The following is a 12437-nucleotide window of genomic DNA, read 5'->3' on the forward strand; positions in this document are numbered from 1 at the left end:
TATATATATGAATTTAAGCTCCTTAAAGCCAATTAATTATCTTTTTGTTTTATGGATTGACACTTTTTTTTTTTTTTTTTTACGTCTACACCTACAAATTTCAAGGAAGGGTGGCAAGGAGTGCCTGTAATAGGGGTGCTGCGATGCTTTCTATAACACAGCGTGCCATTGAAACTGTGTTTGCCAGAAAAGTACATTTAGTAGCTTTGCTCATAGTCTTGCACAGGAGATTGCAGCATGCAGACAGAGACATCCTGAGAATCATTTGTTACTCTATAACTTTAGTTGAAGTTGCTGTCTCTGTTGGTTTGTAGGATGCATATCTAAGAGAGTCTGGAGAAGAGTCTTCATAACTTTTATACTACAAAGCAGAGTGTAACCCATTAGAATTTGCTACTGGGGACTGAATTTGGTCAATCATAAAATGAGTACGAAGTGAAGACAGATTTTAAAGTCTTGAGATTTCTGTGAAGTTATCCTCTGCGGACGGGGCCTCCGATGCTATGTCACCATATGGACACTGTCAGAGTCCACATCACTAGGGGTTTATGTTGACAGGTGGAGTTGGGAACAGCAAAAGGGTTCACAGCTTCCCATATGAGAAATGTCCACACACTGTCTACACACCACAGTGAGGAAACAGACACCATCCGTGCTGTGCTTGTTTAAGTCAACACTGCCGGCGTATTCTTTGAACAATCTGGGCCATTTGATTCTCATTTGAATAAAATTCAAATTGAAGGCACAGAGCACACAATCCGCTTGCCAGAAATAAAGAAAAAAACTACCACTGTGTATCCTCATGCACACATGTGGGAGATGAAATGGGTGAGGATCGCAGAGTCTTGTATACCTCACTGAGAAAACAGCAGCATCTCGGTGCCTCTTGGACTCCCCCCCCCACCTCCATCCTTCTCTCCTCCATATTTATGTATTCCCTTCCAAAGACACATGACAACTCAAACATGACTCCCACTCTTGAGAACAGTGCTGAAAAATGGAATGAGTCTTACCTAGTGTAGGAATAGTTGGTCACATCTGTAAGTGGGCCATCGGGGAGAAGAGGGAGCAGGGGAAAGAGAAAAAGAGAAAAGAAGCGTCAGCAAATTACAATGTACAGCAAGATAAACTTCAACGCAGGCTGTCAAAAGCTCCCCTGAAAAATGATGGTTCCCCCAGTATTGCGCAGGCTGGGGGTTAAGAATAGTCTCTGTCAAGAGGGGAGCATCATTTATTAATGGGGGGGGACATGAAACATCTGAGATAGTTTCCCCTGAGAAGTCAAAGTTTGCACTACTTGCATTAATATTTGTCAGGGGTTTTACGATTTCCAGAGTGGAGGCGGTTAGAATGTAAGCAGAAACCTTATCTATTAGTCATTCTTTTGCAAACCACAAAATACACAAATGTTCTCACACAAAGGGACACCAAGGTGCTCCCCCCTCACCTTAAGTCTCCGAGGTAATTTAGTAGTCCTCAGATACCTCTTGTACAACCTTTGCTACATTCCTCAAGCTTGTTAGTTTGACGGCCAACAAACAAGGTTCCAATGGCATTATAAACTGACAGGCCTGCACTACTCTCAAAAACCTAAAGGCGGCCCCGGCACAAACAATGAACCACTCAGTGCAGACATAAAAGTGACATTTAGCCACAATTGGATGTCACTACTCTCTGACATTCATATCGCCAAAGATTTATAGAAAGGGATCTTATTAGACCTGCTCTATTCTCCACTCTCCTGTATCAACTCTCCTGAAGCCAAGAAATACATATTTCCATTACAGCACGCCTTTTCTTTTTTTTTTACAATTAAACTGGTCCCTCTACGAATGTACTCTTCTAAAGTACATTTTTGCTTTCTTGTAAATGTGCAATAAAACAAGAAAATGGAGTGAACTGACAATAACTGTGCATAGTGTTTGGGAAATACTAGACTCAGGACAAATTCTCAGTGGCTGTTGCTTACAGTGCAGTCTAGTTGTGTTGCTAAGCAGAATTTGCCGGTAATATGATTTATCGCTGATGATGTCTATCCCCCTGCATTCATTTACATTTTTGGTGCGCATACAACAAATCCCACAGGGATCAGCGGTGGAGGAATGCGATTACAGTATCTGTTTTGCACGTGAGAACAAATCTATTTTCAGGGAGAGAGAGAGCGGGAGAAGGCTGGGGGTTCAATCTCTGGGACGCTCATTACCATTCAGTCTGACACACACTCACACTCGCAGCTACTCTTGTTGCTAAACAGAGAGCTCAGCTGAGGACCTTGAAGCTTCATGCCGGGAAAATTGGACCCAGGAGAAGGGGTGGTAGGGACTGATGTCAGACTTCAAGAGGCACAAGGCACCTGGGGTTTCAATGACATTAGCATCAGTGTTGTTTTCGTAGCAAGACAGTGAGACACGGACAGAGACACTTGAATGGATGGCATTGAGAGACAAAAATATAAATGGAAAAGGGACGAGTGGGATATGGCAGGATGCAGAATTTAATTCATTCTGGCCCAAAATGTAAATAACAGTGAATCGGGGGAGTTGGAATGGAAAAAAAGTGCATCACTAACACTAGAAAACATGTTTATAATTCTGCTGGATTACTTTAACATTTTTTAGCCAAGCAAACTTCATACAATCAAGAAGGATGTAGTTTTATGAAGTTTAACTAAAGATGTTGAAATACCTTTTTGAACGTTTTTGATATGAATTCTAACACCAAACATGAGTATTGGCTGATTCTTGGAACCATATTGGTAATGGTATTGGATTGTTGCATTGACTGGTAAACTTAAGACCAGATACCTGATCGTACAACATGATAACCCATTTCTGACAGCATTGGAGATCGAGACTTATGCTAGTATTGGTGACTCTTCTCTTATGCATTCCTGATTTGTCTCGATCAAATCACATTTTTGGGTTTAATAGAGGGACTTTCGGCAGTTTAGTTAAGATAATTGATTTTTCTGAGCCCTAAGGTGAAGGTTTGGAGGCCTGGCCAATCAAATGCAGTGGGGAAAGTGTGGGCCTAAGTGGATTAGACTAGCAGGAATGGCAGAGGGGGGATCTAGAGAGAGAAAACCAAAGCTCTGGTGGCTTCAATAAACCCACTCTGTGAACCAGGAAAAAGATGGAAGACTGAGACTGTTTTTTCACCCTCTCTCGCCCTCCTGTTTTAAGCAGATAAGCTGCTTGCAGGGTCTTAGTTATGCTGTGTAGAACTCACAACACGATATGGAAACTTTTGACAAGGCAAAGAAAAGCTGAGAAGTCCGTTCCTCATGTTGTCTTTTCTTTATTGACAAGAGGGATTTGCGGGATGTTTGGAGTGGTCAGTGCTGTTAGGAATTACAAAAAGCCTCTGTGATGCGACACAGTGACCATGGCACTGCTCAGACGTGGGTTTTAGTGAAGGTCTAGACTCAATTTTGTAATGTTTTTGCTCCGACTAGCCATTGCAATAAGGCAGCAATGGCAATGCCAAAATGAGTAACTTGCAGCCACGGCATGACCCCTGCTTCCAGATTGAAGTGGTTTCTTTTTGTATGTGATTTAACATTTTTATTAGGCACTTTCACTTGACACCACCATTGGTCACTATGACATCTCCTTTGCCAAAATTGGTCTGGGAAGCAAAGCATTGGAATGTTTCTGTAGTTCATATGAGACTTTGCCTGAAATATAATACCACGATAATGCGGTCCCGTTGATGGCTACTATAGTCACATCTTGACTGTAAAACAGTTGCACATGCCCAGCCACTGTACTCGTATGATTGTAATGGAAGCCTGTACTTGGCTGAATGTAATTGAGATTTAAGGCGTGTTTAATGTAAAAGATGCAGTCAGAATTTAAAACTGTCATTCAGGCCAGAGCCTAGCGTCAACACAAAGTTGTTCATGTGTATGCGAAACCAGTCAACACAGATTACACTTCCTTCTGAAATCGTATTAAACTTTTACAAAGACATCATCTGCCCTTGGTTGGATTTTTGTGGCGCTGTGTATTCAGTCCTCAGAGACGTTGCGACTCTTGGACAAGGACATCAGTTTCCTCAAGGGAGATTCTTTTCGACACAGCAGGTCTTGACTTTTCTCATTCATCACACAACAGTCACTGCACCATGGTGGGGACAAAAAATGCATTTTTAGGGAGTCAGAAGAGCTGCTTTGTTTGGTTACTGACAGTGAACGGCAGCATCGCCTACTTATACATTTAAATTTGCCTCTTCGCTCTGCTACCATATTCCTTTCATAAATATGTGATCTCTCTATGCAATAACTGTGTTACAAGCAGTCTGATAATGAAGACTATGCTCTTAATTTGCAGGTTTTTTATGCAGTGATCACAAATCATGCATTGTCACTCCAACAATTCCTTGAGAAATAACTCTTTATTTAACCTGAAATATCCGTACAGAGTATGACTTTTATCGCCCACAGCACAAATGACCACAATTTATCTGTGAGGGTTTGATAGGGTTGTTAATCATGACTGGGTGTGCCGTTTTTCTTCGACAGCCACTGGACACTCTGTCAAAACATTTCTTTAAAAAGTCAGTATCAGAATAACCACCCCCACCTCTCGAATGTTCAATGCCTCAGAGACGGAGACTGACAGTGAGGTCAGATGAGGACAAAGAGAAGGCTTTATTATTCCTCTTTTGATAAGTATCTCAAGTGGCTCATACCTTATCTTTAATTCTCAATATCGAGCTCGCTCGTTAAGTACACGTATCCATTCCAAGGCCCCTTTTATCTGTTTTAAAAGGAAAATGTTCTATAAAACCATGTTTCCTTGAGTATGTTAACTAAGAATGCATGTTTGTATATGCTGTCAAACAATCTAATTGTAAGTGTACTTACAGCCAGACTTTTATATATCTGCATTTTATACCCTGTTCATGTCTAAATGAAAGTATACCAATCTTTTTCCCTGCACAACTTCCATAATTACTAAAACCGTAGATTGACAATTACTTTGAAATATCGTTTTAAACCATTCCTGCCATGCATTCTTAATATCTGAACACTTGTTTGTCAAATATCCTCTCTAGGAAAAGCAAAAACAAACACCCTGATTAGTCCACTGAATGATAGAGAAGTGTACATTCATGATGCACATTGTACAACCCAAACATGGATTCAAAGCAGCCACTTCAAAGGGCACCTATTTCTCTTTCTCCAAAGGATGCATTGCGATACGATGAGGGATGAAACGGTATTGTGAATTTCAAGATCTCACAAGATCAAAAGTGACGGCATAAAATGATAGGTCTTCCGGGCAAAAAAAAAACTTTGTTTTGTTTCTGCTGTGGAGCAGAGCAGTGGGAGGTGGGAACTACAGAGACCAAGGTCCCATGTGCCTGTTGCCTCGGTAAAGCGAAAATGGTGGACACTAGTGTTATTGCCAAGGGAGTACAGAGATACATTTTCTAAATTGTGAAGGCTCCAGCAGCTTTTAAATGTGTTTCCCCATGTCAAGAAAGAGAAAAGTGACGGACAAACAAAAACTACAATCCCTCACATCGGGGAATACCAGGAATACGAGAAGCCACTTAGCAAATCATCACCACAAACATGTTTGAGAAGATGGGACGCAAAAATCCAGCCATGCCAAAGACTTTAAAGCTAAACCTAACCTGCAATAAGATGTGATGCAGTGTGGTACGATAAGATACGGTCGGAAAGGATATGCAATAGGATTCCATAGGTTACTTAATGGCACCGTACAAATTAAAGTGCATTATGATATGATATGGAACTTTACGGTACGGCATGTTTAAATGAAATATGATATGATATGACGCACAGTGCTTTTTTTTTCAAATAGTTTCAGCACATTTTGGATAATTCTTGTTTTTCTACAGTTGCAATTGTTGCCATGTAAATGAATGCATAACACACAGAACGAAAGAGCAAGGGAGAGAGACTGCGACTCTAAAAATGGCTGCAGGACTGAGTGCTCACTAATTGGAAATCAAAAGCAATGGAACTGAAAGGCAGCCGGGAAGAAACAGTGGAACCCCCAGCGCCTGTTGTCGGTCAATTCAGACTGTGACAAAAACAAGCCCCGTTCCGTGTGTCAGCATTTAACCTATCCACCAGTGTGGAATGGGAGCAGCTGTTTTTTACAGTACCACATAATGGGACAAAGTGGCTATGGCTGGCCAAGCTCCAGCTAGCTGCAAAAAGGCCCCAATGCAGCGGAAGGGGGAGAAGGTGTGAAACTGACATTGCAAAAGAGAGAACAGTTCTGCCATGTTATCAATGATGCTGAGAGAGCTAACACCCTTCCATCTGAGCTGATATAAACATTTCTTCTTTTTTTTTTACTGTTGCAACAAAGACTCAGCGAGGCACTGACAGCGGCTACAGATGGCCCGGGCTCACACAGACTGCTGAAGTATCTAGAAGTTTACACAAGTCATACAAGAAGCCAGATTGGCGCCCAAACTAAGGCTGTTCTTTGAGGAGAGGAAGAAAATATTGCTCACTTGTTTTTAATCTCTCGTCAAGTGGAGGTGTGAATAAGTACTTTGAGTGACAGCCTGATGAGCTCACTTACAGAAACTCCAAACTTCATCAGGCACTTGTCAGACTCGGTGCTGTCCGGTTTAAAGGGCCGCTCAGGCATGACAGCACTACAATGAGGAACGCTTATGTTAGCGCCGCAGCAGATGTTCTGTTCGTGTTGCAGCTGTCTCCTGTTTGAAAACAGAAGTGATGTGCAATCGCGCTGTACGTCTCAATCCACACATCTTCAACACTCTCATTTATTTTACCTCAGGTCTGCCATGGAGGCAAATTAGATGGCGACTGACAAACGAATAAAAGTTCCATTTTAAAATATTTAGAGATTCTAGTGAGCTAATACAGGTCTAAAAATATAAGAAACAGTTCATGTGAATGTGCTTTACAGCCATCTGCTATGCCATAAGGATAGGAATATAGAAAAAATACATGAAAGCACAGAGCTAAATCAAATGCTGCCATGGTCTGATGTATCATACCCAGGGCCTTGCCCACCCTCGTGTGTTAAAAAGTAACACACTGAGGGGATTGAAGGGACTTTTTTCTAATACAGCTCTTTTTATATTCTGCCTGGCAGACCTTGATGAGTGATCAGAAGTTGGGGAGATCAGAGACCCATGGGCTCTATGCTCAGTTCTGACCCCTAGTTCAGCTACATAGAGGTAGGATAAAGACGCTCTTGCCTCGGGAGAAAAAAGACGGAAGGACAGACAGAATAGAAGAAAAGAAACGAAAGAGGGGAAGGCAATAGCCTTGATGCCTCCAGCAGCACAGCACTGACTTGGCCCTTCATATCAGCCACTTATGAGATCAGGGGGGGAAACCCTACAGGCAGTGGTATGTCGGCTGGGGTGATCAAGGCCGGGCTCAAAGAGGCCAGGATTGGAATGGTTCCTTCGGGGTCTGGTGAGAGTAGGAGAAGTGAAAACAGAGAGGCTGTGATGATGTTTGACACCTCACTCTCAACACACAAATCTGTTTCCTAAACATTGTCCTCTCGCAACAAGAAAACCATTACCAAAGGTCACGAGGACACTCCTGACAATTGACTGCGTTTCCAATTGAAATTCACCAGGTCCAAGATCACCGTCATTTATGGCCTCATTGCACCGTAAAACGCTCACGCCGACTGTCTAAAACAGCTCATACAAAGGAGTCTTTTAAATCTCTGACTCAAATAGATAATTAGACATAATGAGTAAACAATGTGACTGCAAGACGCCAGCGCGCTTATTGCTTTTTAATTGTGTTTCCCTCTGTGCGCCGAGCGTGTTCTGAGGGCTGCCGTACCTGTGTGTGCGCTGGCCCGTGCGAGGCCAGGTGCAGTCATTACCACGGGACAGATGGATCAGCAGAAGCGGGGACTCGTTTTCCCTTGCAAGGCAACACGGCGGCTGCCATATGTAGGCTCATCATTAAAACTGACCGTTGACCTTCCAGTGGGTGCTTGTCATTTTAATGGAGTTAATTAAGAGTGTCCACTGGTGTGTGTGAGATGTGGTTATTCCTCCGTGTTCACGTGTACAGTAATATTGGTATTTCCAATAAATGCGCATGTTTTTTTGTTGCGTTGGAGTGAATTCATGTTTATTCGAGAGAATTGATGCGCGCAAAATGTGTGTGACTCTGGCGTTGGACGTGTTTAAGTTTGGGAGCTCCTTTTAATATTTCCAATGCATCGCCTTTGAAAATTCATTAAAGTGCTTCGACCCTCTGCCATCTGTGTGAGCGAGAGGGAGAGAGAGAGAGAGAGAGAGAGAGAGAGAGAGAGAGAGAGCGAGAGAGCGAGCGAGCAGCTGGGGAGAACGGGAAGATGAAAAATTCTGACTGGGGCATAAAGCACGTGGGCAAGCCCCCGGACACAGAATGAAGAGCCACTGATATGCCAGCTTTGATCTGCTATTTATTTATTGCTAAACCTTATGAAAGGATGGATTGAAATTTGGATTCGGAGATGAAGACTGCTCGCTCCGGATGAAATTTGAAAGACAAATGCAAAATGTTACGTAATGCCTGAAAGACAATAATAATAAAACAAAAAAATTCCCCCAGAGTTCTAATTAAAAATGCTGCACACATTGCTTAGTGTTGAGCAAAAATGTAATTAACTCCACAATTACATGCAGAGAAGAGTGTCGCCTTATTATACTAATAAATCTCAATTGTTGACGTGAATTGCATATAGAAATACATAGCTAAGCCGGATCATCATCATACAGCGGCGCTTAATGACTTGACACACATTTGGAGCCTTAATACCTCCATGTCCGACACTTAGCCTGATTTGAGCTTAAATTTAATTTACCAGTGCTACTCATTATCCGTGTTTCTTCTTCCATAGCCCCCGACAACAACCGCATGAAAGCACTGTTGATGGCAGTCTTCTTTCTGGGTTATCTTTAGCTACTGTCATATTCATACCCGTTTCTTCTCACAATAATGCAATAATATCAAATGCAGTGTTTATGCCCCGTAATCACTTTCTCCTACACCTGATCTCCTTTTTATAAACTCAGCACGCCAACATTATTGCTGTTATCGTCGGAAATATGGAGCTATGTATTATGCATTAGGGATGATCTCCTGCAGGGACTTTGATAACACACACACACTCATGCTTTCGTAGACAAATGTCTGTAGATATACAGCTCACTCACAGACCCCCATTTCTTAGCCTTGTCTCCCCCTCACACCTATACACACTCACGCATCAACATACGCCTGAAAGCCTTGGGGTGTAATGGAGGCTGCTGGCACTTTGTCTCATCTTCTTCTTCTCTGACATTAATCAACACCTCAATTCTGTTTTTAAAAATACTGCCTTGTGCCTTTTGATCTGCTAACTATCTCATTTGCATGACTGGCACTCGAGAGCTGGGGCGCGGTGTTGGTTAGAGGTGTGACAAAGGAAGGCGGGGTGGGAAGGAGGCGATGATGGGGGGTACGAAGAAAAAAGGGAAGCAGAATATGGATGTTTGAGAAGTAAAAGACCATCAACACGTTTTTTGTTTTTCCGGATCTTAAGTTTTTGCATTTAAAGCAGCGATTGGAAGTCGGATTTCAACTTTAGGAGAAGCCAGAACCCTGGCTCTTTCCTCCTCTAATCGCTCCTCCCTCCCTCTCTCTTCCTCCTCTTGGCTGACTTTGTGTAGCGCCATGGGGCTTCCAGTGAGCCTGAGCCTCTTTGGCAAGACCTGTGAGCCTGGATGGCATTGAAGAGGCTGCGATGAGGCATCCAGGCGATTGGGTGGGGTTGGGCAGGGACGTGGAAACGGGGGGGGGGGGGGGGTGAAGAGAGAGAGAGGTAGTCAGCAAATGAGTGCGGGTGAGGTAGAGAGATATGCAAGGTGTGGAAACCATTGTAGGTTGTTTCAATCATTCTGATGCCATCTGCTCTGCTCCCTTTTTTGCACGGGGGATATTTTTTTCCCCTGGTGACGAGTGTGTGTGTGTGTGTGTGTGTCTGGGAGTGTGTGTAAGATGAGGAGAGATAGTCAAGGACAGAACATTATGGGCACTAATCACAATACACTTATCTCAAACATAGTGTACATCTGAACTAGATAACCCTGATGTGTTGATAACTTACTGCTTTTGAAATGGCAAAAAAAAAAAAAGAGCCAAAATATTAATTTACCACTTTTGAGGAAACTTGTTTTTTAATTGGTTTAATTGGTTGTGCCTTCGTTTTCATCTTTTATTAACATTTTATGTATTCATTGGACTGAACAGCCAACACATTAATAAAAGAGTCTACTGCAAGGCTGCTGGCTCAGACTGCACGCATACAGTAGGCACGCTCAAACACTCAGTGACTGGTCTTGTGGTTATTTGCTCATAAACCAAATATGAATCAAATTAAAAGTTTGACCCAAAGATGACCCTTGATAAAAAAAAAAAAAGCTGAAGGTATAGCTATAATTATACCTTTATTTAATCAGGAAGTGGATAATCGTGCCATATTGAGACGTTCATGCTAAAAGTTTATAATGCCCAAAAGGCAGCGAGTAAATTCCCTTTAAACCACAGATTTGAACTCAATGATGGAACCAGACAATCAGAGATAACGTGTGTGGACCAGCTCTTTGTACAAAACTGACTATCCGTCCAAAAAGTTGTTGAAATACTTCGATCAGGAGCGTTGTTGTGGACCCACAGATTTTTCCTTTCCTCGACACATACTAAAGTGTCACATTTTCACATTTGAGATGCCAAGGAAGCTTAGTTTTTTCATTTTCTTCATGATAAATAACCTTGTTAATTGATTCTCTAAATGTAAACATTTTCTTTCAGTTAATGTAGTATCCCTTTTCTCCAATACACCTCCTCCTCTCATGACATACATAGTACATTGTGTAATAGTGGTGGGCAATGGTACCCACATCCTGGGGGCATTTAGCTCATGTTATCTCTCTGCCTAAACATGCATGAAGTTATAACAGCACTCCCCTTCTCCTCCCAGCTATGTCTCTCCCTCATTTGCTCTCTCAACTGGATCTTTCTCTTTCTGCTTTTGTCTTTTTATGAGCTCGCCTTGACTTTTCTTCCCCGCTCCTCTCCTTCCTCTCTCACCCCCTTCATTACCCATCATGCATCACTAGAGTCTCCTTCTCTCGCTGTACCTCCGTTCCTCCCTCCTGGATTAAAGCTATCACTGAGAAACCCTCTTCATGTCATCCCGGTTGCTTATATAAAAATCCCACTCTTCTAGATAAAAGGCGACTGAAAACAATACCTGCATCAGGGTTTCCTGTTTCACAGCTTTTTAGTTCTGAAGGGTCAATGAATCTGTGTTTAGTGGAATGTTGAATATTAAAAAGGGTGGGAAGCGCTCTTGTGTTTTTGAGAATTTCAACTGTAAGCAGGCTAATAAGAACTATTGCTAATAATTAAACACTGAGTTTGACGTAGCATCTCTGTGCTGTTGTTGCTTTATGTTCGAGAAACAGCCAAATATTGGAATCAAAGTTCAAATTTGTGCTGATGATTAACAGGTATTGTGTTCACCATCAAATGTTAGCATGCTAACAATTACTAATAAAACAATGTCTGACAGATACTGCAATGTATAAAGTCAATCCAAACAGCCAAATATTGGCAACAGTAGTTGCAATACTCCTACTGTCCAATATGCCGCAATTTCAGTAATTAGCCAGGTAAACAATAAGACTGAAGGTTGGAGGTAGTCTTCTGGGACCCAATCCCACCTTATATTCTAATTAAAGCTATTGATTGCTTATATAAGCACACATAAGCAGTGGACATGCCCACTAACAACCACCCACAGGACCAGTAATTAGCGCCAATTACAAAGTGTGGTTTACTCAGCCACGGTTTCTCCCACCTTGTTTGTTATGTAGTGGTATTGTTTGTTTTTTTTCATCAGCACTGTTTCTTGCGTGACCTTTCCGAGTTGTTGCTATTGTCCTACATGCACTTTAATTCTCCTGTGACCTTCTCTATCACTCCCTAGCATCTGTGTTCAATCATCATTGAAATCTTTGTCCCATTTTTTTTCTAAACCCTACAATAGTTTGGATGATTCGGGACGTCTAAATGGGACACTAGGCTTTGCTGAATACCTTTGTGAGAGCTGTCTGGATTTGATGGCCCCCAGCGAGACCCATTGTCAAGATCACAAAAAGTCAGACACCTCACCCCTTCAGGCTCTCTGCCGCATGATTTTTATATCCTGCTGTTTGTGAGTTGTGACTCTTGAACTTACTGAAGGGGAACCATATTTAATGAATACTGGTGCACCCAAGGAGCCAAATAGGTGTTTTGAAGTGAATTATGTGGTATAAATAAAGTATGCTCTGATAAAGGACAACACCTGCCATGGGAGAATAGATGTCTGAGTGTTCTTGTCCTCCAATGCACATTATATTTTAGATTGGACGGT

At 42.1% G+C, this 12437-nt stretch overlaps 1 protein-coding gene across 23 annotated transcripts in view; it reads right to left on the reverse strand.

The window, feature by feature from the left end:
• The window catches only part of LOC109994240 (protein tyrosine phosphatase receptor type D), a 354409-nt gene that overhangs the window by 250776 nt on the left and 91196 nt on the right, over nucleotides 1-12437 (reverse strand). For all 23 annotated transcript variants that reach the window (XM_065950652.1, XM_065950655.1, XM_065950656.1 and 20 more), the window contains exon 4: nucleotides 1014-1038. The gene's annotated coding sequence lies outside the window, so the exon portion shown is untranslated. The remainder of the gene's footprint in view (nucleotides 1-1013; nucleotides 1039-12437) is intronic.

Source organism: Labrus bergylta, chromosome 22 (genome assembly GCF_963930695.1).
Source record: "Labrus bergylta chromosome 22, fLabBer1.1, whole genome shotgun sequence".
NCBI classification, from domain to species: domain Eukaryota; kingdom Metazoa; phylum Chordata; class Actinopteri; order Labriformes; family Labridae; genus Labrus; species Labrus bergylta.